The 27846-nt window shown below is 42.8% G+C and overlaps 1 protein-coding gene across 6 annotated transcripts in view; it reads right to left on the bottom strand.

Moving 5' to 3' along the window:
* Positions 1-25434, bottom strand: part of LOC115079425 (circularly permutated Ras protein 1-like) — a 144332-nt gene extending 118898 nt beyond the window's left edge. For 5 of the 6 annotated variants that reach the window (XR_003853287.1, XM_029583010.1, XM_029583016.1 and 2 more), the window contains exons 1-2: positions 17196-17252; positions 6199-6272 (exon numbers count right to left, since the gene is read on the bottom strand). The gene's annotated coding sequence lies outside the window, so the exon portion shown is untranslated. Of the gene's footprint in view, positions 1-6198; positions 6273-17195; positions 17253-25367 lie in introns of those variants that run through there. The other variant, XM_029583013.1, reaches the window with a different exon arrangement.
* Between the last annotated feature and the right edge of the window lie 2412 nt (positions 25435-27846).

Below are 27846 nucleotides of genomic sequence, written 5' to 3'. Positions count from 1 at the left end.
ACTGGATGGGCCATGTTGTCTTTTTCTGCTGTCATGTTGCTGGTTCAGAGACTATCCAGACAGTAATGGGACATAAAAGGTGAGATCTGATCACCAAATTACAGCTTTGCAAGTGTCCTCATTGAGGGCAGCTTTTAGGTGAGTCACCAAGGTAGCCATGCTATTTGCCGAGTCTGTGGTCTGAAGGCCAGCTGTAGTATAGCAATGTACAATACAGTCTGCCAGTTAGTTAGACAACGTATGCTTGCAACATAGGCTCATAGAAGAAAGAAGAGAAGCCCAACAATGTGGTTGAGTTATCTTCAGATAATAGGATAAGCCCCTTTTGCAGTCCAGTGAATGAAGATCCTTCTCTTTATTATGTGTATGAGGTCTTGGAAAAAACATGGACAAGATTCAAATGACATGCAGAAACCACTTTTGGCAGAAACTTAGGATGAGTGTGGAAAACCACTCTGCTGTGGAAAAATTGTAGGTATGGAGAGTAATTAACCAATACTTGTAGCTCACTGACTCTTCTAGTCATAGTAATGGCAACTAGAAATACTTTCCAGGTGAGGAACTTTAAGGAAGCCAATTCCAGTGGCTCAAAAGGAGGCTTCATCAGTTGTGCTAAGACAATATTGAGATCCCATGGCACTGGTAGCTTCACCACTAGAGGTCTCGTATGCCATAATACCTTCATGACCTTTGACACCAGAGGATGAATGGAGATGAGAGGTAAGTGAAAATGGCACTAAGCAGCGTAGTCTGTAAGACTTTCTTCCTAAAACTGTCTAATACACTGAGGTCCTTACCCAGGGAGGTGTTGGAAAAAACTGGTCTTTTTAGCTTGTTTTAAAGCCGACTAGAACCACAGACTGCATGAAAGATGACCAAAGAATGACCAAATGAACATGAAACTTCAATGCCAACAAACTACACTGCAGTGAACAAGAGGAAAAAAAGATTAAATGAAAGAACAGAGGGGTTAAGCATATGCAGATTGCACGGAGATGGAGGTCGAGCCTGGGAACGAAGGTTCTACAGTTCAAAAGCCGTGTGCTCTAGCTAGCTATTAGGTTACAGTACATGCTATAAGGTGCCTGGCCCAGCTGACACATACTGAATGCACTACTTCTGGACAAAAAGGAGGTCTTTGACATCTGTGCAGCTGTGACCAAGAACTACAGTGCCAGAGAAGGAGGCTTCTGTTATCAGAAGCACTGTGCCTCGTCTCGCCAGATCCATGTTCTTTGCTTGACAATAGACTCACTGAAAGCCTGGCCATAGGCCAGTACATATCCTATGCTGGTGTCAAAGTACTTTAGTATGCGAATTTGCAACATAATATACAATAGAAAATACAGAACCTTCATGCATAAGAAACTCTCTCAGTAAGATTAAGCTTTTTAAAAAAGTTAATTCTTAAAGACAATTTCATACTGTTAATTTTGATTAGGGTCCTCCATTTAGCCATGCAACAATAAATTGAATCAAATATTAAATGCACTTCAGAGTCTGAAAGCCACAAGCAACCTGTAAGCAGGCTCTACTATATGTATCACAAAACTGCATGTGGAGACTTTTGTTTAGGACACTCACACTCTGTGCTCCTTTACAGAAAAGTGACTTTAAAGCAATGATTCAAGAAAATGTTATGGAACCTGCATCACACCATCACTGAGTTCCATTCCTATGCATGTGTGATGTTCTATTGTTAGGGCAAAAGATGCTCTAGTGGACCTCAAACTGGAGTCTGCTCAGCCAGAAGCTGGTGCTTTGCATACATGTGATCCTGCCCTTGAGGCTCTGGAATGTTCCCCAGGGGCTCAAGAGCAGGGCTGGAGGCAGAGATGGGCTCTTGGACCTGGACAGGCCTGCGAGTACTCATATTCCCGTAATGTAGATGTCTTTGTTGAATTATTATGAAGTTTGTCTCATTGGGTCAAGTACTTAAAGATCAATGTAACTGGATTAACTGACCCGAGCTGGATCTTGGCCTGCGTTTGCATTACTCCTATGCTATGTAGTTTTACACTGAGGAAATACTGGGCAAGTCATTTTGCTATTTCAATTCTTTCTGCTCAAATACCTTTCAATAAATGTACTTTGAAATGGAGTTGACTTCTGTTGCAGGAAGTCCTCAGCCTGACATCTATACATGAAAAGAGCACTGTTATGTGAATGAATAACTTGTATTATTACCCCTGCAGCAGACTTCAAAGATAAGAGAGTTTCCATGCTGTATTGTACATGATATGAGGATTTTTTTCCATCTCTATTTTCTCTCTTTATTTAACCTCCCAAGTCAGATGGCATTCCCAGGCAACTTAGGCATGCCATCTGACCACCAAAAACCAGAAGGAAGTCTCTCGAGACATACCCTCAATACTGTTATATGGGCAGCAGGGTCTACGGCAATAGTGGTGCCCATCTTCCCTCCCAGCATGTTACTTCTGTGGTACGCCCAATTTGCGTTCAACAGAATATTTCCACAGCTTCAGTGCACTGCCTTCAAGAAACGCATTCTCTCTCTTTACATTTTGTACAGAACTGCCCATGTATCATGTCAGCAATTTCTGCATGCTACCAGAAGAAGGTAATGGCATTTACCAGTGTAGGAATGAGTAACTTGTAGGAGCTCCAATTAATTGTTTTGCCTTTAACGTCTTCCGTCATCCTATTCCATCCCTCAGACACTTTACTTCCCTCCCCCTGCCATACATGTACCACCCCCTATCCCTCCCATGGAGTCCATCCCAGCAATCAAACCCCATACTCTTCTTCTTTAAAGCTGTCACAGAAGATTTAGCACAGTCAGAAATGCAAGAAAACCTTGCACCATAATCAATTCCCAAGGTTGTGATGCGGTTGATACGCTTAGCCCCCTCTCAATACAGTTCAAATTCTGAGGGTAACCATCCTGCACCATCTAACAGGTAAGAAAAAAAAAAGGTGACCGAAGCAAGTGCAAAAAACAGTTCTTTTCAAAATACAGAAAAGTTTTAATGGGTAGAAAAAGGTTATTTTTCAATAAGCCTTTTGTTTTTCTCTTATTGCTATCAAAATAAATGACTTCAGATACTAAAAACTGCATAAAAAGGAATGGGGAAACAGAATGGTTGCAAAGATTTCATTCTGATCTTTCATTCACCATTTGGAGCGGATGTGAAAATACAAATCCTATCAATTGTCATTACATTGAATGAGGATCTGCTTGGGATCCTGTGCACAGTATTCAAGTGCTGAACCATAGTGCTCATACTTAATATATGCCTGTTTCTTCTGTATCTCTGGGGAAAACATCAGTCTCCTTTTAATGAGTCCTACATAGAATATCTATCATGACCCCTCACCTAATGAAGATCCCAATACAAATGCATCAATCTATGGCTGAAAAGAGCTTTGTAAATTTTACCAACTGCAGTATATTTCCTGGTTGATTTAGGCACCGTAGCCACATTCATTACTACATAACAGATGTTGATCTCATTCCGGTATGTAATCTCTGTATGAGTTAAAACTTAAACTTCTGCCACTTGAATTCAGCGCTGAGTTGGCATAAATCTTTGGAATCTTTTCCATGAGTTTGGAGACTGCTCTCCTTTTGAAGGAGCCCGGTGTAAAGTTTCCTTGCTTCACAAGCTCATTATAAAGTGCGTTAAAAACCATCACAGTCTCTTCATAGCTGTCTCTGGTGGAGATCTCATAGCAAGGATATTTTAAGGCTTTGGATAGGTTTACTCCGTCGTCAGAGGACACCATTCTGTCAAACTCAAGGTCCTTCTTGTTTGCAACGATCACCACTGGTGGTTGGTCACTGGCAGCCCTCTTTGCGTTAGCATGGGTATGGTTGATAAGGAAACAGAGCCTCATTACCTCATCAAAGCTGCATCTATCAGTCACGGAATATACCACTGCAAAACCATCGCCCCATTTGATTTTTTCCTCGATTTGTAAGGAGTCTTCCTCCTGAACAATAACAATGCTGACATTAGCAACGGATAGGTTAAGGCTACCTAGATCCATTGTTCAAGGGAAAGGAAGGCATTAATCCAGAGCTTCCTAGGGACCGCACAGCCAGTTGGGTTTTCAGGATATCCACAATGAATATGCAAGAGAGAAAATGTGCATATTCTGAGTCTCCAAGGTATGCAAATTTATCTCATGCATAGTCATTGCAGATATCCTGAAAACCCAACTGGCTGTGGGGTCTCCAAGACAGGTTTGGGGAAGCTCTGCATTAATCATTTGGGTACGCCCTACATCCATAAACATGTAAAAGAAATTATAATGAAGCAAAGCAGAACTGGTTTATATATGCTTTAGTGAACATGAAATCTTGACGAGTGTTCCACATGCAGGCACTGGGGTTATAGCACAGCAATAAAGTCTGAATTTATAAGACACTCAGTAAAACAGTAAATGTACGTTTTAATTATTTTTCCTTCACTTTTTTAAAATGCCATCCCTTATTTTTTCCCATCCAATTCCAATAAAACCAAATGATTTCTATGCTCATGTTTTTCTCTCAAAAACAGGCAAAATAATGCTCTGATTTCCAACAGCCAAGAGAAGGAAACATGGAATCAAAGATCTCAAAACACTAGTCCAAGGGCCACAAACAGGTCCAGTTTCCATGATATTGTAGCCACCATGAATAATCAGGAGATTTAATTGCATGATGTGGCAACCATTTGGGGAATCCTGAAAACAAACCCATTCATGGCCCTTGAGGACCAGAGTTTAAGACCCTTGAGAGCTGCTTCCAGTGCTAGTAGTGTTATCTGTGTAGCAAAGAATGCAAATATTAGGACCACTATGCATGCCCACTCTACTTAAATATTTTTTAAATGACTTTTTCACTTTGTAGTGGGAATGTAAAAATAGGCAAAGCGGATAAGAGCTGGCTGTGATCTGGATCAGTGTTTTCTGGGTCATTCAAGTACTGAATTGGACTTTCCAGGGATGAACCAAAAAATCTCTACTACTATCACTTAATACTTTTATAGTGCTACATGACATTCGCATGGCGTACAAAAACATACAAGTGCCTTCTCTTATGTTCTTCTTGTTAGAGCTTACAATCTAATCAAGACAAACATACAGAGCAAAAGAGACCTGGGGAATTTAAGAAAATGGTTAAAATTTAATGAGGCTGTAAGTGGGACAATTAGGGGTTAAGATTTAAAAGCAGCCTCAAAAAGGTGGGGTCTTTAGATGGGATTTAAATAAGGCAAGAGAGGGAGCATGACGCACCAGCTCAGGAAGAGTATTCCAAGCATACTGTGCAGCCAGGTGGAAAATTTGGTGTCAGGAATTGTCGGTAAAGGAGACTGACCTAGATAGAAAGGACTTGCCTGATAAGCAGAGTGGATGAGGAGGAATGTAGAGAGAGGTAGTGAGGAGCTGCAGAGTGAAGGCTCTCCTAGGTGAGTAAGAGGGAATTGCCTGATAAGCAGAGTGGATGCGGAGGAATGTACAGAAAGGTAGTGAGGAGCTGCAGAGTGAAGTCTCTCGTAGGTGAGTAAGAGGAGCTTGAACTGTACGCAGGAACAAATAGGGAGCCAATTTAGTGACATAAGGGGTTATATGGGTGTAGCAATTTTGATGAAATGTCACGCAGCTGAATTTTGGATGGATTGTAGTGGAGAGTGATGACTCCCTGGGAGATCTGCGAGGAGATGAGAGAGTGGATAAGGGTTCTAGTAGATTGTTCAGAAAGAAATGTCACATTTTAGCTGTGTTTTGGATATGTGGAGAGAGGACTTGAAGGTGATTCCAAAGTTACAGGCTGACTGTGGAACTCAGAATACTGTTACTAAGTTGACTAACTGGAGATGTCAGAATTTGAACTATGAACCTTCTGGCTCCAAGTACTCTAGCTCTGAACAAAAGGAATAGCTCTTTGTATATATTAGGAGAGGAAAACTAATCTATTTTCATTTTCTTGCTCTCTTTTTTTTTTTAAATGAATTACCCTCCCCCCTCAAATTTCTGAACTTTGGGGAAGGGTAGAGAGGGAAGAGGGGCAAGTCTCAAGTTAAATCACATCTTGTACTTAACCATTCTAAAAATGGGAGAGGAACTCCACTCCACACCCCAAGCTGATGCAAGTTGGTACATAAATTAAAATTTGCACATCAATAACTGGAAACATACTATCAATTATATGCCCAGTTATTCACTTTTACACATAAAATATTAAACATATACCTGGCCAGCTGTGTCTAGAATTTCAAAATGGACAATCTCCCCATCTATGACAGCAGTATGTCTGTAAATCATTTCTGTAAGAAACAATGATGATCGTTAGATTATGACCTTAGAGCAAAACAGTAAAGATCCCATCCAGGGGGAAGACTAAAGGGTGGTTGATACCTGAAATGCCTTTCTAGCAAAGTGGTAGGGACAAAAATGGTAATGGAATTAAAAAAAATACGTGGATAAGCACAGAGAATCCATAGTGACAAGAGAATGAAAATAAAAGTACACCACAGTAACCTGCGTGGGGGCATTTACAACCCAAAGCTTCAATTGTATGACTGCGTCAGGACTGCAGGGAAGCATGGGTAGGCCAACACTATGATGGACTTTGGCCATTTTGGCACTGATGAGAGGAAGGTTGAGAGACTGGGTGGGAGTTGGTGTTGAGTTGCAAATGGAAATTTTATATGCACATCTCCAAAAGAGGATGAATCTCAACTGGACAGCCTGGATGGGCCATTTTGGCCTTTATATGCTATAATTTACTATGTTACTATGCATGCTATGTACACAGAGAAATAACAGCTGTTTCCACTCTGTATGCTAGAAAAAATATCTACATCCAAAATATATTTAGGGCTTCTGGTTTTCAGAGCTTAAACAAAAGAATTCATGTTTATTTTTAGACTTGTTTCCATTTTGTGAGATGTCTTAAATCTGATGTTTTTCAGAATTTCTGCATTTTAATTTTGTTAAACATAATACACATTAATACACCTGCTGAATACACTTTAATGGGGATAGGATGCAGTAGTCTTAAGTAGGAGTGATGAGAGTGGAAAAGGGGGCATGTTTAGACAGAAAGGGATGGATTTTGGTGATGATCAACAAACAGGACAGCAAACCCAACACCACTTCTGATGAGGAATAATTGATGTGAGCCCTGTTGTGGTCTAAGTAATCCCCCCTCCCCCTTCTCTGTGATGATGCCAGGTTTTCTAATGGAAACAGGAAAGCAAACTAGAGTTCTGGGGGTTATAATTAAATTTACAAAAAAGTTTGGGCTCTCTGATGGAGCAGCCTGCATTATGTTAGGACAGAAATTAAAGTTTACTCTCGGCTTAATCCCACTTGGATTTCCCCACCGACTCTTGGAATTAAGTTTGGCATAACTTTACACCGACTATCATTGTACAACCCCCTCTTGGGTTCTCACTCGAGTCAGAGGCCTTTATCATCCATGAGCTAAGTGCAAGGCCTTCTCCTTTCTCTGCCTAGGAAAGTTCACCTGGGTGCTAATTATCTGTGTTTGAGATGTTCTTTGAAATCATAAACTTTCTAAATTACCATTTCCTCCCACAGGCATTCAGCAGTAGATGGTCCTTTGACAAGTCAAATTTTAAACAGTTTTGTTTCTAGAGGAGCTTTCTGACCCTGTACTTTCAATTTTATTAATGCTTTAGGGCTCTAGTAAACAAACCCGATGTTCAGGCCTTAGGGTTTTAAATTGTTGTGTGCATTCTTTATGCTTGTCTCTTTTGTTTTAATGTTTTACTGTTCTATGCTATAACTATTATTTGTGGCTGTTTTGTTCCTTAGGGTATTTTTCTGGCTTTTGTTCATTGGCGATTTTGTTTCATGCATTATTTTTACTGGTTGTAATCCCGATTTGAATCTTGGAAAAAGCAGTACAGTAGTCAAATAAATACAATTTTCCTTTTAGGAGCACATTACTTTTAAGTGGGGGAAGTTATAAAAATGGATGTTCAGCATGTGACAATTTCTTTAAAAAGAAAAAACAAAAAAAAACACCCCACTGTCAAAGTAAGGAGAGCTATATTGTTCACTGTGAAACATAATTGTACACAGTAACGAGGTAAATGATGGCAGAAAGACCAATTGGCTCATCAAGTCTGCCCACCAGATCCAACCATGAGTTATGTCACATTACCTCATGTTCACCCTGGGTGAAATAAAGAGCAATCAAAGCTCAAAACAAGCACGGTCACCCACACCATATATTCCAACTCTTTACATTTCAGCATGAATCCCAGTATTTATTCTAGATGATATCCATATATTTTAATATCCGGGACATAACTTAAGAATTCCCATAATATGCCATATGTTCTAGACAAAGCCAAGCCAGCTCTCTGAAAAGCAAATGAAGTATTATTTTACTTAGTTTTCATGTTGACCCAGAGCTTCCCAAACCCGTCCTGGAGACTCCACAGCCAGTCGGGTTTTCAGGATAGCCACAATGAATATGCATGAGACAAATCTACATGCACTGGAGACTTAGTATATTCAAAGTTCTCATGCATATTCATTGTGGCTATCCTGAAAACTCAGCTGGCTATGGGGAACCAAGACAGGTTTGTGAAGCCTTGGTTCAACCAGTGTTAATGCCCAGATGTCTTCCTTTCTAGTTCTCTATCACTTTGGATAGATGAGCATATACATTTCCACACACACCAGCTCCATGCCCGCAATGTCTAATCAGACAGCTCAACCCTGTTACTACTAGAGACCTCTGTATCTGTCCAAAGCGTGCTTAAATACCATTAGAGTAGTGGTTCCCACACCTATGCTGAAAGAACCCCAACCAGCAAGTATTTGCACAATAATTATAAAGACGACAGTTTTGTATCTATTTCATCCAATGTATGCACATTTATCTCCTGCACATTCATTGTGGATATCCTGGAAAATTAGCCAAGATTCCCCCAGGACAGATTTGTCAACCACTGCATAACATTGCTGGCTTCCTCCACTGCTAGGCTAATCCAAATTGGAATAGTTTAGAATGGATACAATAGGGACCCTTAATGGAGTATCAAAGCTGGATCATTTAGCAACAGTATATAAACAGCAGAAAAAACAAGAAAATGAAGGGTGAGTATTCACTTCCACTGCAGAGAGCAATAAGATTAAGAAAAAGAACTGGGCAGCGAGATGGTGGTATAAAAATGTAGGGTTAGAGAAATCTCTGAGGTCCATATTCAAAAGCAGTTAGCCAGCGAACTCAGAAGTTAGCCAGCTAAATGAAAATATGGGCACACAGCCGGCTAAATTCTAGCCAGCTAAAAAGAGGAGGCTGAATTTAGCCAAATAAGTTAAGGGTGTTCCAGGGGCCTAACTGGGAGGAATTGAGTTAGCCAACTAACTCCGATAACTATAAGATAGCCGGCTGCACTATTGAATATGCCTCCAAAGTTAGCCAGATAAGTTTATCCGACTAACTTTGCTATCTGGACTATGTCTGAATATGGACCTCAATGTTTTTCATTTAATGCATTTGTACAAGATTCAGTCTATTCCTGTCCGACATTTATACATAAAAGATCTTTTTCTTGGCCAGCTCTTTGAATTTCTAGTTCCATCAAACTGGCCTCTGCTGAACTGCTGTCTTTAGGAGAATTTTCTGCTCTAACTCAGCTGGCTAGTTTGGCAGCTGAAAAAAAAGTTTCCCTAAATTTAGCAGGCTGCAGTATTCACCTTGCTATCCTTCTGCACGGGAATAGCTGCAAACCTTAATTTCAGCATTATCTGGCAAAGTTATTCCTTCAATGCAACCCCCATCTCCCATGACACCTGCGTTAAACAATAACTGTGTTAAGTTGCTGCTTCCAGCACTCGTAGATAGATGTTTCTCCCCCACTGGCAATACTATTACATTTATTCATTTTTTACATTAATTAAAAATTTAAATTACATTTTTTTTCTGGATGGGCGGCTGCACATTAATATCTTCCCTCGTGTTCACTGGCAGCTTATGACCGCGAGTCTCAGCAATCAACTGTTTCAGTTGCTTACTCCCTTTAAAAAGCACAACATGGAGACAAGGTACTTCACAGCATTATTAGCCAAATCATGAAATACCCTAGGGCTTTATTATAAGCTTGAGGATTTCCAGGGCAAGACTGTACAATTTTTTCCACCCAATCTCACTATTTTTTGCATGGATTACTTTTCACTAGGAACCTGAGCATGGACTGCAAAAAATAGTGTACTCACCTTTATTCTAGACCCCAGAGAATGTTGTGCAATAATCCAAAGATTTGCTTGTCACACAAAGCATAAGAACATAAGATGATGCCATACTGAGTCAGACCAAAGATCCATCACGCCCAGTATCCTGTTTCCAACAGTGGCCAATCCAGGTCACAAGTACCTGGCAGGATCGTAAGGAGTAGATAAGATTCCAAGCTGCTTATCTCAGGGATAAGAAGTGGATTTCCCCAAATCCACCTTAATAATGGTTTATAGAATGTGCAGAGCAAAAAAATGTTTGGTTTGTTTTTTTTGGGGGCGGGTCCCCCCAAGGTTTCATTTTATTAATATCCTTTGCAGAAATGAAAAGAACATTAATCCCCCCTCCTGCCAACAAAAAAAGAAAAAAATTTAAACGGGACCTCCCAGGGCCCCCTTATTTCTCCTGCCTCCCAAAAAAATACCAGGATACTCCTTGGCTCCCACTTACCTGGTCCATGGGGATCCCATTGTCACTGTGGACTGGTCCAGTGGTTAAGGCCTAGGCCCAACAATAGACCTGGTTCCATCACTGAGGACTAGGACCAGCCCCAGGCCTGGTCCTGTCGCAGAGGGCTGACCCGAAGTCTGGTCCTGTTGCCAAGCCCAGGCCTCCCAACATCTTCATTCTTCTTGGTGTCTTCTTAAAAATGACACATTTGTCTTTAAGGATGCGCGGCAGTGATACCATTGCGTGTCCATAAAGCAGATGGCTTCATTTTTGAAAGACAATAAGAAAAAAAATGTCAGAAGGCCCGGTCTAGGCCGAAGCCTAGCCTTAGGCCTCAGCGCAGAACCCAGGCCTCAGGCTGGGCCTGGGTGATGGGACCAAGCCTTGGGTAATTTTTTGCCCCCAAAAATTAAAAAGTAAAACCAATGAAATCTTGTTTTTTTTCCTTTCATTCCATTTTGAAAAAAATGGAATATGGATTTTTCCTTCAGGACTGGTCCAAACCTTTTTTTAAACTAACAGCTTTTACCACATTCTCCGGCAATAAATTCCAGATCTTAATTATGCATAGAATAAAAAAACATTTTGTCCTATTTGTTTTAAATATACTACCTAGTAAATTCACTGAGTGTTCCCTAGTCATGGTACTTTTTGATAGAACAACTAACCCATTTGCATTTACCTGTTCCATTTCACTCATTTTATAGATATCAAATCTCCTCTCAGTCATCGCTTCTCCAAGATGAAGAGTTCTAACCTCTTTAGCCTTTCTTCATAGGGGGAATTATCATTCTGGTTGCCCTTCTCTGAACCTTTTCTAATTCTGCAATATCTTTTTTTAGATATGGTGACCAGAAATGATATAAAATTCAAGGTGAGGTTGCACCATGGAGCGATAGAGGCATTATGATATTCTGTTTTATTCTCTATTCCTTTCCTAATAATCCCTAGCATTCTATTTGCTTTCTTGGCCGCTGCCACACACAGAGCAAAGGATTTCAATGTACTGTCCACGATGACACCTAGATCCTCTTCATGAGTGATGACTCCTAATGTGGAACCTTGCATTGTGTAGCTATAATTTGAATTACTCTTCCCTATGTTGATCATGCTGTACTTGTCCACATTAAATGTCATCTACTATTTTGAGCCTATTCTCCTAATTTCGCAAGGTCCTCTCGCAATGCCTCACAATCTTCTTGTGATTCAGCAACTGAAAATATTTTTATCATCTGTGGCTGTTCACCCAAGTCTTCCCTTAATGGACACCATACTAACAGCACAGCTATGCAATCCTTTCCCACATATCCCCCCCCCCTCCTCCTCCCTCATTCGTGACTGCAGTGTTATAGACCTAAAGACTTATTTATTGTCTAAGCTTACTACATTCGTTCCTATGTGAAACTTCGTTATGTTAAAAAAACTTAGTTATTTATATCTTATTATGTTAATCGTATGCTTTTGCTCTCTACTTTCCCACTCTGTAAACCCCCTGTTCATTGTAACTTTATCTTCATAGTTAATTGGTTACCCCTTGTTTCAACGTAAACCGGTACGATAAGACACTAGTCTTGAGTATCGGTATATCAAAAAGTATTTAAATAAAATAAATAAATAAAATCGGTAAATTTAATCATCTCACTCATTCCCATTTCCAAGTCATTTATAAATGTTAAAAAACAATAGTCCCAGGAAAGATCCCTGGCACACTCCACTATTCACATTTCTTCAGTGAGAAAATTGACCATTTAGCTCTATTTTCTCTATCTTTTAACCTGTTACCAATTCACAACAGGACATTGCCTCCTATCCCATGACTCTCGAGTACTTTTTCAAATGCTTTCTGGAAATCCAGATACACTATATCAAATAGCTCACCTTTATTTATGTTTATTCACAACTTTAAAAAAGAAATGTAGTGGATTAGCGAGGCAAGATTTCCCTTGGCTAAACTCATGTTGCCTTTGTCCCATTAAACTATGAATGACTAGCTAATTGTTCAGTAATTTTGTTCTTTATAATAGTTTCTACCATTTTGCCCAGCACTGACATAAGGCTCACCAATCTGTACTTTCCTGGATTATCCCTGAACCATTTTTATAATCTGGTATTACATTGGTCACTCCCCAGATATCTTAGCTAATTTTAATGATAGTTTACAAATTACCAATAACAGGTCCGCAATTTCATTTTTCAATTCATTCAGCACATCTAGTCCAGGTGATTCTCTACTCTTTTGTCAATTTGCGCTATTACATCTTCCAGGTTCACTAAGATTTGTTCAGTTTAAATATCATTTCTGGCATGAGTATCTCCCTTTTACTTCATTTTTAGTAAACGGTGAAACAAAGAATTCATTTAGTCTTTCTGCTATGAGCTTGTCCTTCCTCTTAGTGTCCCTAGTACCCCTGCTTTCTTCTAACCACAGAAATGTTTAAGGAATGTGCAGTTCATGTCTCATCTCACAGACTTGCTAAGTTTGATAGAAACCTCTCAATTTCTCTAGGTTCCTCTGTTGACAAAAACTATACAGTGTTTTTACTGTTTCTCATAGTACATGGCATCAGACATTGGAAAAGCATCTCCGTATCAAATACTGTATCCAAAAAATGTTTCATGTCTGAACCAGTGCAGAGGTGTTGTTAATGCTGGTAACCACACTTGTGGCTTGGTTGTTGCTCAGAAATGTGCAGCTCTTAACAAATCATTACTCACTCACCATCCACAGTATCAAACCGATGGATGACAGGAGTGGTAAAATATCTGAGCAGATTCAATATAAGCTTGTAGTCATCAGCCACAGCTTGTTGTGCTACCTTTCCTCATGAACTCTATCCACACTAAAATTTTATGTTCCTTGTGTGCTCCCAGATCCTCCATTCGGGGGCTATTAAACATCCCTTCTCATAAGCTAGTGCATCTCTAATAAATACGTGAACACGCACTCTCAACAGCAGGTCCAACATAGAGAAACACCCTCCTGATGAAAATACGTAGCACAAGAAATCCTAAAGCATTGAAGAAAGAACTTAAAACGCACCTATTTAAATTAGCTTTTGGTACCCAGTCTTAAATGTCGTCATGATGCATGGCTGCAGTCTTTTTGTTGTTAAATTATATGACGATACTTTTGATGTTACTTTTGTATGTGATTGCTATTATTTTACATATAGTGGCAAGTACCCCACTCCAAACTATGGAAGGGCAGGTAAACATTTCAAATAAATAAATACATACATATTCCATTTACTTTTTTTGATGACCAACTGGAGATTTAAATGTAGTCTCTACAAACACTCCAAGATCCTTCTTCCTAGGTGATAACTCCTAATACACGCGCCAGCATTTGCACGCATCCACATTAAATTTTATCTGCCACTTAGATGCCCAATTCCCCAGGCTTGTAAGTCCTTGCTCAAAGTCTGCTTGTGTTTTCAATACTTTGAATGTGTGTGTGTCACCTGCAAATCTGATAACTTCACTCATTGCTCCTTCGCCAGATCATTAATAAATATATATTACATAACACTGATCCCAGTACAGATCCCCAGACAGTCATTATTCACATTTCTTCATTGAAAAACTGACCTTTCTAACCAGTTACAAATTCACAGTAAGAAAATGGCGATTCAGGAGCTTTCTGGAAGGGGTTGGGTTATGCAGCTAACCTAGACGAATATCTGGTATATCCCTGGCTAGGTTAGCCGGATAACTTTAGACTTGCTTCTGAGCAGGTCTAAAGTTATGTGGCCTCATACGGAAGCAGAAGCTTAACTCTTAGAACAGTGAAGAGGTGCCAGGAGCGGGGTGAAGGGTCTCTTACTCCCAGCAATTTATTTTAAGGTGTTTGGGGGGGGGGGGGGGTGCCATGATATGGCAAACCCTTGCAGGTGGGTAGGGGAAAGGGAGGGGAATTTAATAGTTTACGATACACCGGGGTGAGGAGGGGTCTCTTGTTAATATTTTGAGTTCAGAGGTTGAAGAGGGCATGACCCAACAGGACCGTTACAAGATATTTGGGGGGGGGGAGGGAGAGGATGGTCCACTGTCTTTAATTGCTTTTCTTGACAGCGCTACTTAGCCGATATCTTTAAAGATACCCGGTTAAGTAGCAAGTTATCCAGCCACACAAGGCCGGATAAATTTAGATCCTAACCGGCCATATTCAAACATAGCTGGTTAGGTTATAGTTATATTCAGCGGGACGTTTATCCCATTGAATAAACAGGACAAGTTATCTGGCCATCATTATCCTGTTAACTTGCCAACTAGCCAGCCTACTGAATATGGGCTTCCTAATAGATAAAATGAAATTATACTTACCTGATCATTTTCTTTCCTTGAATACTGCTAGAGCAGTCATTACAATTGGGATTTCCCTCCTCCTCAGCTTGATGGGGACAGAGGACACAGCTTTTTTCTGACTTCACTTAGAGCTATAAAGGAGGCGTAGCCCTGGCCAAACCCAGTAGCCGCCTGCCATGTGACCACTAGGAATCCCCTTTGTACTCCATTCTTGAAATGGATATTACGGGGTACCGAGACCCGTATGTAACATGAGGAAAGGATATAGACAGCAGAAAAAGAGAGCTGGAAGTCGCACCTCACCTGATGCCCTGAGTCCCCCTGACCCTCCTCGCCCTCGTCTTCCTGGGTGGGATCCTTTATTGGTCTAGCAATATTCAAACAAAGAAAATTATCAATAAGGATAATTTCACCTTCCTTATCATACTGCAAGACCAAAGCTTCCCCTTGCTCAAGTGGGGGAAGAGAGGGCTGCCTTAGCAATCCTCGTCTCGAAGTCAGTGACTGACTCAGACCTGCGTGACCAATTTATGGTGTTCAAAAGGAGGCTTTCCCCAGATATTATCCTGGGGCTGGCTCCTAGCATATCCCCAAAGGGAAAGGGAGATTCCCCTCCCTTGATGGCCCTGTGCTGTCCTGATGCTGCTGTTTCGGCCCGGGATCAAAGCTCAGATCTCAATCGCTATTACCTAGCTTGAGGGTCAGTGTTATGGTTTTTCACCCTAAAGATTCTTTGCTAGGCTTTCCTTGAGGCAGAAGGCGCCTTGCAGGGCTGAGCCCCTGCTGGACTTCATGGCTGGTGCCTTCTCAGATCCCCTCTGTACACCAAGTTGCTTTAACATCCGTGAACTGAGACTGCAGGGCTGTGAATTGCACCCTCCCTTTTTAAGGGCTGTTAGAGCTGAGATTGCCAGGTACCCCCCCCAAGGGACGGACAGTGACCCAGCTGCAGCATTCTCTAAGCAAACCAGCTCCTAGCCCTGGCCCACAGGCAATGAGGGTCCGCCAGGACCTCAACCAGGATAGGGCCTGGGAAATGCTACCACTGGGATGACCCAGGAGCAATAGGACTCAGCCAGGCCAGGGTACACCCAGACTCTGGGAGCTACATCTTCTTGTGTGTGCCATTGCTGGAGACAGAGAACTACTGGTTTTGGCCAGGGCTAAGCCTCCTTTATAGCCCTAAGTGAAGTCATGAAAAAGGTGTGTCCTCTGTCTCCTTCAAGCTGAGGAGGGAGGAAATCCCAATTATAATGACTGGTCTAGTAATACGATAAGGAAGGCATGACTTCCCTTTGCTAAATCCATACTGGTTCTTCCCCGTTAAGCCATGTTTATCCATTATTTAAAATAAGTTTGTTCTTCATAGCCTTCACTACTTAACAGGCATAGACATCAGACTCACCAGTCTATAGTTACTTGGGTCACCCCTGGAGCCCGTTTTGAAAACTGGGGTAACATTTGCTACCCTCCAGTCCAAGTAGAGACAAATTTGAATATTAGGTTACCAGATTATCAGTAGCAGGTCTTTAATTTCATATTTGATTTTCTTTAAAACTCTAGGATGAATACCATCAGGTCTCATTGATTCTCTATTTAGTTGGTCAATTTGTTCTTGCACCTCTTCCAGATTCACACTAATGTGATTCAGTTCCTCCGAATCAAATTAGAGAATGGTTCGATCTTAGGTATCTTCCCAATATCCTCCTCAGTAAGGACTGAAGCATAGAATTCATGTAATTTTTCTGCTATGGCCTTATCTTACCACAGTGCCCCTTTCCACCCCTCCCCTCCCTCTGTCATGTCCATCTACAAAAGCTATAAAAGTTATTTTTTCCCCCACTGATAAGCACATTTCAGCACTAGCTGAGTTGGCCTTAGCAAGTTCCTACACTGTGCAGGCGCCATTGCCAGGCAATAGGCAGAAAAAAACGTGTTAAGGGGTCTGCCCTTCCACACAGACACGTCTGGTAGTGCGTCACCATCTCGTCGTGTCAGTTCTTGTCCTGCTAACTTGTATACAGAGGAAATTTAGGGCCTTCCCGATGGTACCTTCCTCCTCTGCAGAAGGAGCTCGTTTCTCCACTACCCATGCAAACCACAGCCGCAAGATCTCCAAGGCGTGAGTGTTCCTCCTAAAAATACATCATTTGCATATGGGAAGAAGGAAATAGTTACAGTGCTTAGGAAAAATGTCCCTAGAATTGAACATACTTACCAAGCGTTGGATCATAATCGCCAATGAATCTTTTGGTGATAAATCGCACAGTCATTGCTGCATTAGAAGAGAAAAAAAAAATTATATTTTATATATATATATATATATATATATATATATATATATATATTTTCTTTTTTTTTTTTACTTAAGAGTAGTTCAGAATGAGAAACTGTATTCCATTACTAATTAATTCCACTACTCTGTAAAAAGAAAGAGACTAAGGGTGAAAATTGTAAATTGTCAGTTAGTTTATGGGTGGATTAAATTGCAAAGTTTATATGCCATAAAAGGTTCTAAATCTATGCTGCCAAGTATTTTCCCCCAAAAGATTAAAAATCTTTGCACCGAAATACAAAACACTGAACCTGTGAGATTTGCTAGAAATATGGGTGGTGCATTTGTCATATCTCCAAGTGTTTTCTGCACAGTGCACACCCTCAGAACAAGAAAAGGGACTATGTAGAACTTTACGCAAATACTGTTCATTGAGAAATTTGCAAGTCTTCAATTTTGTGAAAATCAGGAGCTGCGAATCCAGGCGAATACTTCGAGCTATTCACTCAAAGGTTATTTTCTCCTGTTCTTTTGCACCAGCACAAATACATTCAGTATATGTAGTGGAAGGGACCAACAGAAACTCCATGCATACTCTTAACTCCGCCCCAGGACTTTGGCAAAAAAGAAAAAGAAAAAACCCCCAGCCTCTCCATATCCTGGTAGAGCCTACAATGTGTTTTACATAGGCCTCCAGATTAGAGAAACTTACTTCCACCGAGTAACTGCACCCAAATGGAGTCCCGCAGCTCCACGGTCATCAGTGGGAGCCCTTCTTGGAGATACCCAAACTCCTCCAACTGTTTCCCCTTCTCTATTTGCTCCCCTTCTCCTGCTTTCCTGCAGGGTGCCCTCTTCCAAATAGTATTCACCTTAGCCCTTGTCCTCGCCTTGTCCTCCTGCTTCCACTTGTCACTATTTCCTTTATCTTCACAATCAGTTTTCCCCCATTTTTCAGGTGACCCTCTCCCCGATTGTGCGCTCTTCCTACATATCCTCCCCTTTCTCGTTTCTTCCCCTACAGTGACCCACTATCTACAGTAGATTCTCTCATACCTTCCTCGCTCACTAATGTTTAACAGTGACAAGGAATCAGAAGCTGGTGCGAGAGCGCGAACTGTGAGTGGAGCTCTATTTCTGCTATTCTTGGGGACAATTGCTGTGTATATATATATAATATTCTTCAGAAGAAAAAATGTAAAACAACCCAAATCAGTATCCTGGAAATGAAATAAGAGAAGATGCGGCTGCCCCTGGAATGCATATGAGAGAAGACATTCCTGAGTCCTGCCATCAGAATCCTTGCTCCCAGCGCTGGAGACCAATGCCAATGCTTCTTGGCCTTTGCCCGATGCATATCATTGGTCCTCCGTGATGCTGGTACCCGAGAGGCTGAACTCTTTGTTCTCTTTGGGTGGGAGGAGGCAGATGATGGCCTATGTCCCTGGTCCTGTCTGGGCGATACATGCCCTCTCAATAATGCCAGCAGTGTGTGCACTTCCTGGGCCCCTTGGTGTTGATGCCTCCATTGCAAATATGAAAGGGCCAGACTTACAGTATCTCATCTGTAATGTTTTCTAGGGGTGGGCATTCATTTCCAACAACATAGCAAATATCAATATCTCCTATTTTGATGCACTGCAGAATAAAAAAAAGATAGGAAAACACATTAAAGTTCATGTTGTTTTTCCTATCATTCGGGGGGGGGGGGGGGGGGGGGGGGGAGTGGCCAAAAAAAAAAGCCAATTAAAAAAATCCCAGAACCCGCCCAACCTTTCCTATTTATTAAAGTATTGAGGCCTCCCACCAATGGACCCCACCAGTACTCACTAAAAATGCTTAGTGGTCTAGTTGGGGGGGGGGGGGGCCTGGAGTGACTTCCCACTCCCAGGCCAGTGGGTGCCATTAGTCAAAATGGCACGGGCAGCACTCTGCCCCTATCTTGTGACAGGGGCTACCAGTGTCATTGGGCAGTCCCTGTCACATGATTTGGCAAAGGGTGGCCGGCACCATTTTGACTAATGGTAGCCGCTGGCCTGGGAGCGGGAGGTCAATCCCAGGCCCCACCCCCACTAGACCACTATGCATTTTTGGTGAGTCCTAAGGGAGTCAGAAGGGTGGGCTCAATATTTTGATAAATGGGAAAGGTTGGAGTGGGTTCCGGGGTTTTGTTTTTTTTAAACAATGAAACAGAAAAACAAAAATACGAATAAAAATGATCTGCGGGTGGACCCGAAATGGCCCACCCCAGAATGAAAACAAAACAGGAATAATTTTTTTTTTAGGGTATCACCCCTGGTTTCCATGAGGTTAAACCAGGAACAACGCCCTCTAGAGGGTCATAGTCATGCAGCAAGGACAACCCCAGACGTCGTGGTTGTTCCTCAGGCAAATGGCACATCTATCATGGGGATCTGTGAAACTCACGAATCTCTCACACAGGGGGCCCTTGTCAAGCCACTGGCTTTCTTCTTCTGGGGCGCCGTATGAAAAATTAATGCAGTAAAATCAAATGTCTTTATGTCAAGAAAAACTGCAATCAAAGCCCACCTCAATGGACCACATGGCCACCGAAAAAAAAAAGAAGAAAACAACTTACAAAAGGCTTGCAAACCTACCTAAAGATTATTAAAGGGGTGAGAAAAGACTGCGGGAACGACTCCTGTGCTCCTGGGAAGCAAAATATTCCCTTTCAGAAGGCGAGAAAGATCGATGGGCTCTGTGGAAAAGATGAGACTGAAGGGGCCCTGCATGGAGGTACACCATGCTACACTGATCATTGCTTAAAAATAAAAACCTACAAAAATTAAAAAAAAAATTAAAAAAAAAACCCAACCCTCCTTTCATATGTCCACAAGTTCTCCTATATTTCCCCGACTTGAATTCTAAAATGACTGACAGGCTGATAAACCGAGCAAGTTTCTACATTCAATGTTAATCTAAGGGTGAAATCATGATCCTTACTTTGCACAGTATAACAATCTTTTAGCTGCTGGTCTTCATGCTGAGATGCTAACCCAAAAGCTTCCCGACAGCGACTTTCATTTTGTAACATACAGATGTGAGAGCGGAAACACAGGGGCAAGCAGGTCTCATTAGAGGCCATGTAGGGAGTTGAGCAAATCCTTTTAAAAGTATCGGCATTAGAGCTGTTTCACACCAAGGTCTCTTTCCTACTTTAAACAGCTGCTATATATGTACATGGGAAATCAGCAAGAACCACATGCTTTCTGAGACCGAGCCCCCTAAGGGCCTCAGGAAATGGATCCTCACTAGGGATTTGCAAAGCCAGCATTAAACAGTCCTACTGCAACAACAACAACAAAAAGTTTTCTTTATTGAACCGTTAAATGGGCACAACAGTCAAACTGAAGTCATTCAACCAGCTGCAAACTGCCAGCAATGGAAACCACTCATATTTTATAGGTAAGAGAACTCATTCAAGACAGTAAAGGCTGCATTTGGCAGGGATACAAGAGGCCATGGAGAGATTGGGATGAGAATGCCAAAATTCCCTATGGATTCGGCTCCCCTCAGGAAATTCCCTATTTGTCTAAAAATGTCCCTGCTGATTTTTGGGCTGCTCGAGAACACAAGATAAAAGAAAGCTATAGAAACTAAAATGATAGCTTTGAGAAGGATGGACAGTCGGGGAGGAGTAGGGAAATAGGTTTTAAAGCATTTATTGAACAAAAGGGAATGTAAAACATCTATGACCCCTTGATGCACTTAGAAGGAAATGCACGAAAAAACAGTACATGAGTAGCCAAGGGCATCCAGCATATACACACAGACACACATCATATGCAATCCAGACACTGCACAGAGATATGGTGATGATTAAAGTAAACCAATTCTATAATTATGTGATTGCTTTCCTACCAAAGCAATAGACCTGTTAGGTCCCTTCAGATAGACTTATCCTCTTTCCCTATGTTTTTTTTTTTTGTATCTCTCTTACCAAGGCAGCAAAGAAGATCTCAAGCCAGAGATCAAAACCTCATTTGTGGAAATATTACAAAATAATGAAAGATAAAAAGTATCATTTACTATAACAAGCAACTTCATAAAGGCAAAAACAGCTGAGCAGTTAAATGTGAATGTTTGTAAGTAATCACCCTGAAATCCATACCTCCCATTTAAAAGTACAGAAAATCTATTATTTCCTGACTTAATCCACAAAGGATGAAACCGGGAACACAAACCCTGCAAACAGAAAGACCCAGGCACATACACATTTCTGAAGGGCCATGCATGTGGATATCTAGAAAGTGTTTAATCCTATATGCCACGTTTGCAAAATTACAACATGGGGAATACAAAGATTTAGAGAGAAAACTACCAGACTTGCCTAGAAACTCAAATGGGATCAGGGATAAAAGGAAACTAGTCTGAAACATCATGAGGGATGCGGAACAAAGGCTCCTGGGACTACCTTTATTCACCTTACATATAATCTAGTCTACCAAATAAAGTCAAAAGTGGCTGGGGCCAAGATATTAATGTTATGAATGCAGTGCGCTTTATCTTAGGAAGCTTAGATTCAATAGGGCTGAGGTCACAAGTGAGAAGAATTTCTTGGCGTCAAGACAGGCATTTGTTTACATCCCAAACACATCACACGATCAGACAGCATTCAGGTGTCTGTGATGTCCAAGCCAAGTATGGCACACGAGGTCCCACGCTAGGAGAAGTGGGGTCAGGGAAACCGTGAGCAAGACAAACACCAAACACACCATCCAAGACAATGACCCATACAAGATACAGATTTGCAGGCGATTTAAAGTCAAAGGTACTGCAGCTGGAAGAAGCAACACTCTGTTCTGTTTTACCTGGTAGCACCTCCCAGACTCTGCTCCTGGATTTTATGGCTCATATTCCACCCTGGATACTGCCCCAGGATGACCTCTCCTATACACTAGTAAGCACCGTGCCAAATTTTGCACGTTAGCGTTAGACTCTAATCAAGTTTTGGCACCTGGAACATGTTTTGCCTCTGAGGTGCCAGCAGATCATCAAGCCACATCCTGCCTTTTTAGCAGATTCCCTACAAAGAAAAACAAACCTGCTAAAATACGAGAGTCTCAGAGAGCGTGGCCCACCGGTGAAAGATTTTCTCCTCCATATTTGGAAATGGGGAATTTGTTTGCCATTTTACAAGCAGGTGTCTTATGTACCGTTCCCATCAGAGAGTTCGTACTGTATATTAAATACGATAATGTCATCTAGTGGGTGCAGCATCTGAATTTATTATTGTGAATCCAAACAGGAACATCGTCTGCTTTATTGTGGCATTACAGAATGAATGGGATAGGAGAGGCAGTGTGAACAATCCATATTTACCATCAAGGATCAGCAGAGACGGGGAGGAAGAGATTGGAAAATACTGGCCCAGTTACGAGACTCTGCTAAAATGTTACAGATATTTCAAGCAGCACCAGGGCAGTAATGGTCGGATATCAGATTTCTTTTCGAATGGAGATGACTCCAACTTGTTAACCACAAACATCCACAGTAAACAAGCAGCTATGCATTTCCTTGGTACACATGACAGATGAGACAACTCCAGTGAAATATATTTCTTACCCAACCTGTCTGCACGTGCTTTTCTAGGTTCATCACCGTTTCAATAGAAATTCAATTTCCAAAGCGGAGTGTCAGAACTGCTAAAGAAACCTAAGAGCATACGCCACAAAGTATATTTGTTAATTATAAAATTACCGCCCACCAGGAAGATTCTGTATATAATTAGCAATGTCTGCGGGGAGGAGAAAAATCAGTAAAAATGACAGCTTAGTGTCTGATTAAAGGCTACTTAGTAAATATGAGACTTGCACTTGTCCATCTATGGCACAGGGTGAGGAAGAAATGAAGAACATGATGGCAGGTAAAAGCCCATAAGGCTCTCCTCATCTGCTGATCAGCTTCATAGTCCCTTCCTCTCCTGAATTCTGATACTGCCCTGGTCTCCACCACTTCCACAGGGAGGCTGGGCCATTCACCCAGCACCCTTTCTGTAAAGGCTCTCACACACGCACAGTTTACCAGTTAAAAATCAATTTATTCACATTGTTTCTGCAGTGAAAACTGAACATGAAACTCAAGATGTGTTCTTTCTGGGATCAGTCACCTTACTGTCTGCTAACTTGTTCCAGAAAAGTATAAAAGGTTTTTAGTTATAAAACAAGCCAGGCCAGCGGGAGCATTAGGCGGACGGAAGGCGCCGGAAGTGAGCAGGGCATTATAGTTAGATGTCAGGGCGGCATTTTTGAAAGCAGAGAACGAGGGCGGAGAGGCATGGAGCTGGGAAAGGTTGCGGTGCGCAAAACGGAGCTTTGGAGGTTCGTGGTGTGCAATCTGCGGGAGGAGAGAGCCCTGTACGTCAGCGCCGCACAGGGCGTCTGCAGACCCTAATCAGTTCACACCCTCCATATATTACCCACTGCATCCTGGTTATTTATTTTATTTATTTTTAATTTTTTATATACCGGAATTCCTGTATACAATACAAATCAGTCCGGTTTACATGAAACGAAAAGATTGCCCTGGTCTGGGAGGTAGGACCGGGGTTATTTTACAAAGAACATTGAACAATAACAATAAACCATTAAACAATTGGCACAACTTAAGCACTTTCAGCATTATAGAAGCCCTTCAAAATTCAAAATGCAATTGCTTATTAAATAAAAGTACTAAATCAGTGTTCCAGGGTAGGAATCAGTTTCTGAAAATGCCGCATCACCCGTGAAATCAAAGGGGGCTGATGTAATAAGGTGCGCACAGCGGAGGGAACAGTAGTTTTACCTGCAGTGCTGCATACACCTTACTGCTGAGGCAAGGAGCTTTGCACACAGAAAATGCCCTCCAGTAAATTTACTCATTACCACCTTCCCCCCACATGCCAATGCCGAGGGGTGCATAGACTTGACTCATGTTCCTTTTTTACGTTGGAAATTGTACTTCTGGTCAGAGATGGAGTAAAGTTTCCTGCACTAGAGTTATTATATGGGGCTGTCAGTGTACCCGCATGCCGGATTTATGCGCATACATTTTCCCTCCCTCCCTTTTTAAAAGTTTTGAAATGAGGGCGTCCTGGCCCTGCACACCCGGTGACAGAGCGAGTGCCGCTCACTGGGCACCGTCACCATGGATGCCCGGCTTGCAGAAGGAGAGGGCAGCAGTGGCATCACCATGGGAGGGCAAATCTTGTTCCCTCCCTGGGCAGAATGGGAGCCAGCCTTGCCCCTGCCGTGCAGGCCTGGGGTGTTGGGTGGCTGTGGGAGCCGGCACTGCTCAGGTCTGTGTGGTTGCCTCCCCCTGAGCTCGGCAGCTTCCCTGTCTAGCTCCATGATTTATGCAGTCACCAGCAAGCACAAAGCAATGTTGTGTGCACACATGTGACTTGTGCTCGTTTGTGCGCAAAAGGGCTCTCCCCTAGAGTTAAAAAGTGCGCTCAGCTCAAGCAACAGACTGAGCCTGCACTTTAACACGGGTTGGCAGCTTTTAAATGCCGAATGCGTCAGCATCCCATTCGCTTACTGTGTGGCAATTTTTTTATCATCATCAGGAAAGTTAAAACAAAACAAACAAAAAAAAACTGCGAGCAGAATTTCAGATCAAAGTTTTACCGCACGCCGCGTTACATCGGCCCAAAAGTGATTTAACCTGCTTCTTCCCGCCTCCCCTGCCCCCGAAGCACAGAAATATCCCACAGACCCCTCTGTTAAAAAATGGAACCACAAGCCCCCCCTCCCGTGCTGTCACCCAACTCAACCCTTTGCATGCGTTTCATTTCTTTTTTAATACAAAATAAAAGTACATCCGATCCTTTCATTCTCTGCCCTTGCTCCTGACATTCCCAAAAATCAGGCAGATTCGGCTCAACTCAGGGCGCTCACAGCATGCGGGGCACATTTCTGTCTGCACCAGCCCGGAAACCTGTACATCTAGCCCCGAGGCGGAGGGGGAGGACGGGTCCCCCCCGGAGCCGAGAAACCGGCGCAGGACCGGATCAAGGAAGCCCCTGCCCCCCGAGAGCGGCTCGACCCAAGCCCCGCGGCGCTGGAGACGATCGCCAGCCGCCGCCGCAGCCATCCGGCCCCGTCCCTTCCTTACCCGTTTTGCCGACCGCGCCCTGCCCCAGCACCACCAGCCGCACGCTCCGGCCCGGGCTCAGGCTCACCGTGCGCCGCAGGGGACGGGGCAGCGGGAAGGGGGAGCTCATCCTGCAGGCTCCGACCGGGGAAAGAGCCGGGAGCCAGGCGGCCTCTCCCCGCCCGCACCCAGGCAGAGCTCGGCCCCCCCCCACTGGGCGGAGACAGGGCCGGGTCCGGTCACGGCTGCCACACGTGGAGCGGGGGGAGAGAGCCCGAGCCGGCCCTCCCCCAGCCCAATTACCCACCCCTCACTCGCTGGGAGGTCCCAAACGTTCTCCCCCTACCCGGACACCCCTCTAGCACCTGCCAGGATCGGCTCCAAAAGGCCCTTTCCAACCGCTCCTCCTTCCCTCCCTGCCCAGAGCAGCCTTTAGTTGATTTATATTCTGCTTTTTTTTCAGGCCCTTCAAAGCAGGTTACATTCAGGTACTGGAGGTATTTCTCTGACTCCAGAGGGCTCACCCTCAGGGAGGATAACTTTCCAAACTGCTGACCCTTACCCAGGTGTGAGTGCAAAGTCACTACACTATTTTATAACCTGTGGAAGTGAAATAGAACCAAAAAGTTACTTATAAGGGCCAAGAATAACAGCTAAGTATGAAAAAAATAAGTGCAAAAGCTTGCTGGGCAGACTGGATGGGCCGTTTGGTCTTCTTCTGCCGTCATTTCTATGTTTCTATATATATATATGTTTAAGCGTGCGCAAATGAAATACGCACCTGCTTTTACCCCAAAATTTAAAGGGATAAGGGAGTAAATTTTATAGGCTTTATTTACACGCATTTACCCCCATAAGTTGGCTTTTACGTGCACAAGTTAGGAGATTTTTTACATGCACCTGGTAGGGCTTCCCAAACAGTGGGTCGGCACCCTTAACAGAAGGCATGAGGGTAACCTGCACAAACAGGCAGTTACTTTTAACCCCCCCAAAAATAAAACTGCTGGACGGACCGGATGGACCACTTGTGTCTTTTTCTGCCGTCGCTACTCAGTCTACCAGTCCAATTGCAGCTTGTGAAGACCCTTTTTTGCTGTTCAGCCTGAAGTCCTCTCATTTCACCCAGACCCCTTCACTCTGGCATTTTTTTCTCTTTTAAGACGTTAATCACTTACTCCAAATATTGAGCAGGAATAAATATGTGCAAGTAAGCTATCAAATTTACATTTGCAAATTGCTTTAAAATAGCAACTCACTCCTGTAAATGTTGGCCCCTCCCCAGAACACCCCTGGCTCACCCCTTTTTTACACTCGCAAGTTTACTCATGCATTGCGATTTACACATATATGGTGAGGTTTCTGAAATAGCAATTGCTCGCATCCATGCTATCTTACATGGTGCTATTTTTTTTACACGCACAACTTTTGAAAATTCACCTCTAAGTTTCTGCCTGTGGAGGGTCAAGTTACTTGCACAAGGAGCAGCAGCGGAATCTGAAACCTGGCTTACCTGGGTTTGCAGCCTCTCTAACCACCTGGCTGTTTCTCTTTCTGCCCAGAGCAGCCCTCCCTGAGCACCTCCCTCCCCAGGCCTTCCCACTAAACTACCCACCCAGCATTCCTCCCTACTGACAACAATCATCCAACCTCCGCGTTTCACTTCTCCTTCCATTCCTAGAACAATTATCTAACCACCTGTTCAGCATTCCTCCCTCCCAAGAGCTACATATCATACAGTTTTGACACTTCAAAGCATCTTCAGCCACCCACCCAACAGTCCTTTCTTCATGAACCCTCCAGTCACCAATGCAGTGTTCCTCTCTCCTCAGAACATCCATCCAACACTCTTCTCTACCCAAGAACCTTCAGTTCCAACCATCAACCCAGTGCTCCTGCCTTCCCAGAGTAGCCCTCAATCCATCCACTGAACCGTCCTCCTTACTCAGGAACTCCCCCAACTGCCAAACTATCCACCCGCTATCATCCCATTCCCTATCCCCAGAGTATCAGCCAGCCCTCCTCCACTTTTCCCTCGAGTATTCTTCCAACTACCTATCCCAACAAGCCAGCTCTCCTCCCTCCACAGAACAACCTTCCAATCATGCAGCTAGCACTCCTTCCCTCCGCCCAGAATATCCAGCCACCTTTACCTTTTTGTCCCAACCACTCAGTGTTCTAGAGTTACCCTCCACCCATCTGCCCAGCATTCCTCTCTCCCCAGAGCCTTCCTTCCCAGGGTGCTGGAGGACAGTCAGGGCCATGCACCTGAAAGGATGCTCCCAAGTTACAGTGCAAGTACATTCTAATTACAATTTTTATTAAAAAGTTGTCCTCCCCTTCTGAGAACTGAAATAAAGTTTAGAAGAAAAATACTGCTAGGGAAAAGTCGATGCCAGTCTGGCACACAGGTTAACCTGTGGTTGGACATGCAATTTGTTTGTACATCCATAACCCCTTATGCAATAAGGGCATCAGCACTTCCAAAACATGCGTCCTAACC

The sequence above is a fragment of the Rhinatrema bivittatum genome, chromosome 17 (assembly GCF_901001135.1).
Source record: "Rhinatrema bivittatum chromosome 17, aRhiBiv1.1, whole genome shotgun sequence".
NCBI lineage: Eukaryota > Metazoa > Chordata > Amphibia > Gymnophiona > Rhinatrematidae > Rhinatrema > Rhinatrema bivittatum.
Note: the sequence above shows the minus strand (reverse complement) of the source record. Positions and strands in the feature narration are given on the sequence as shown.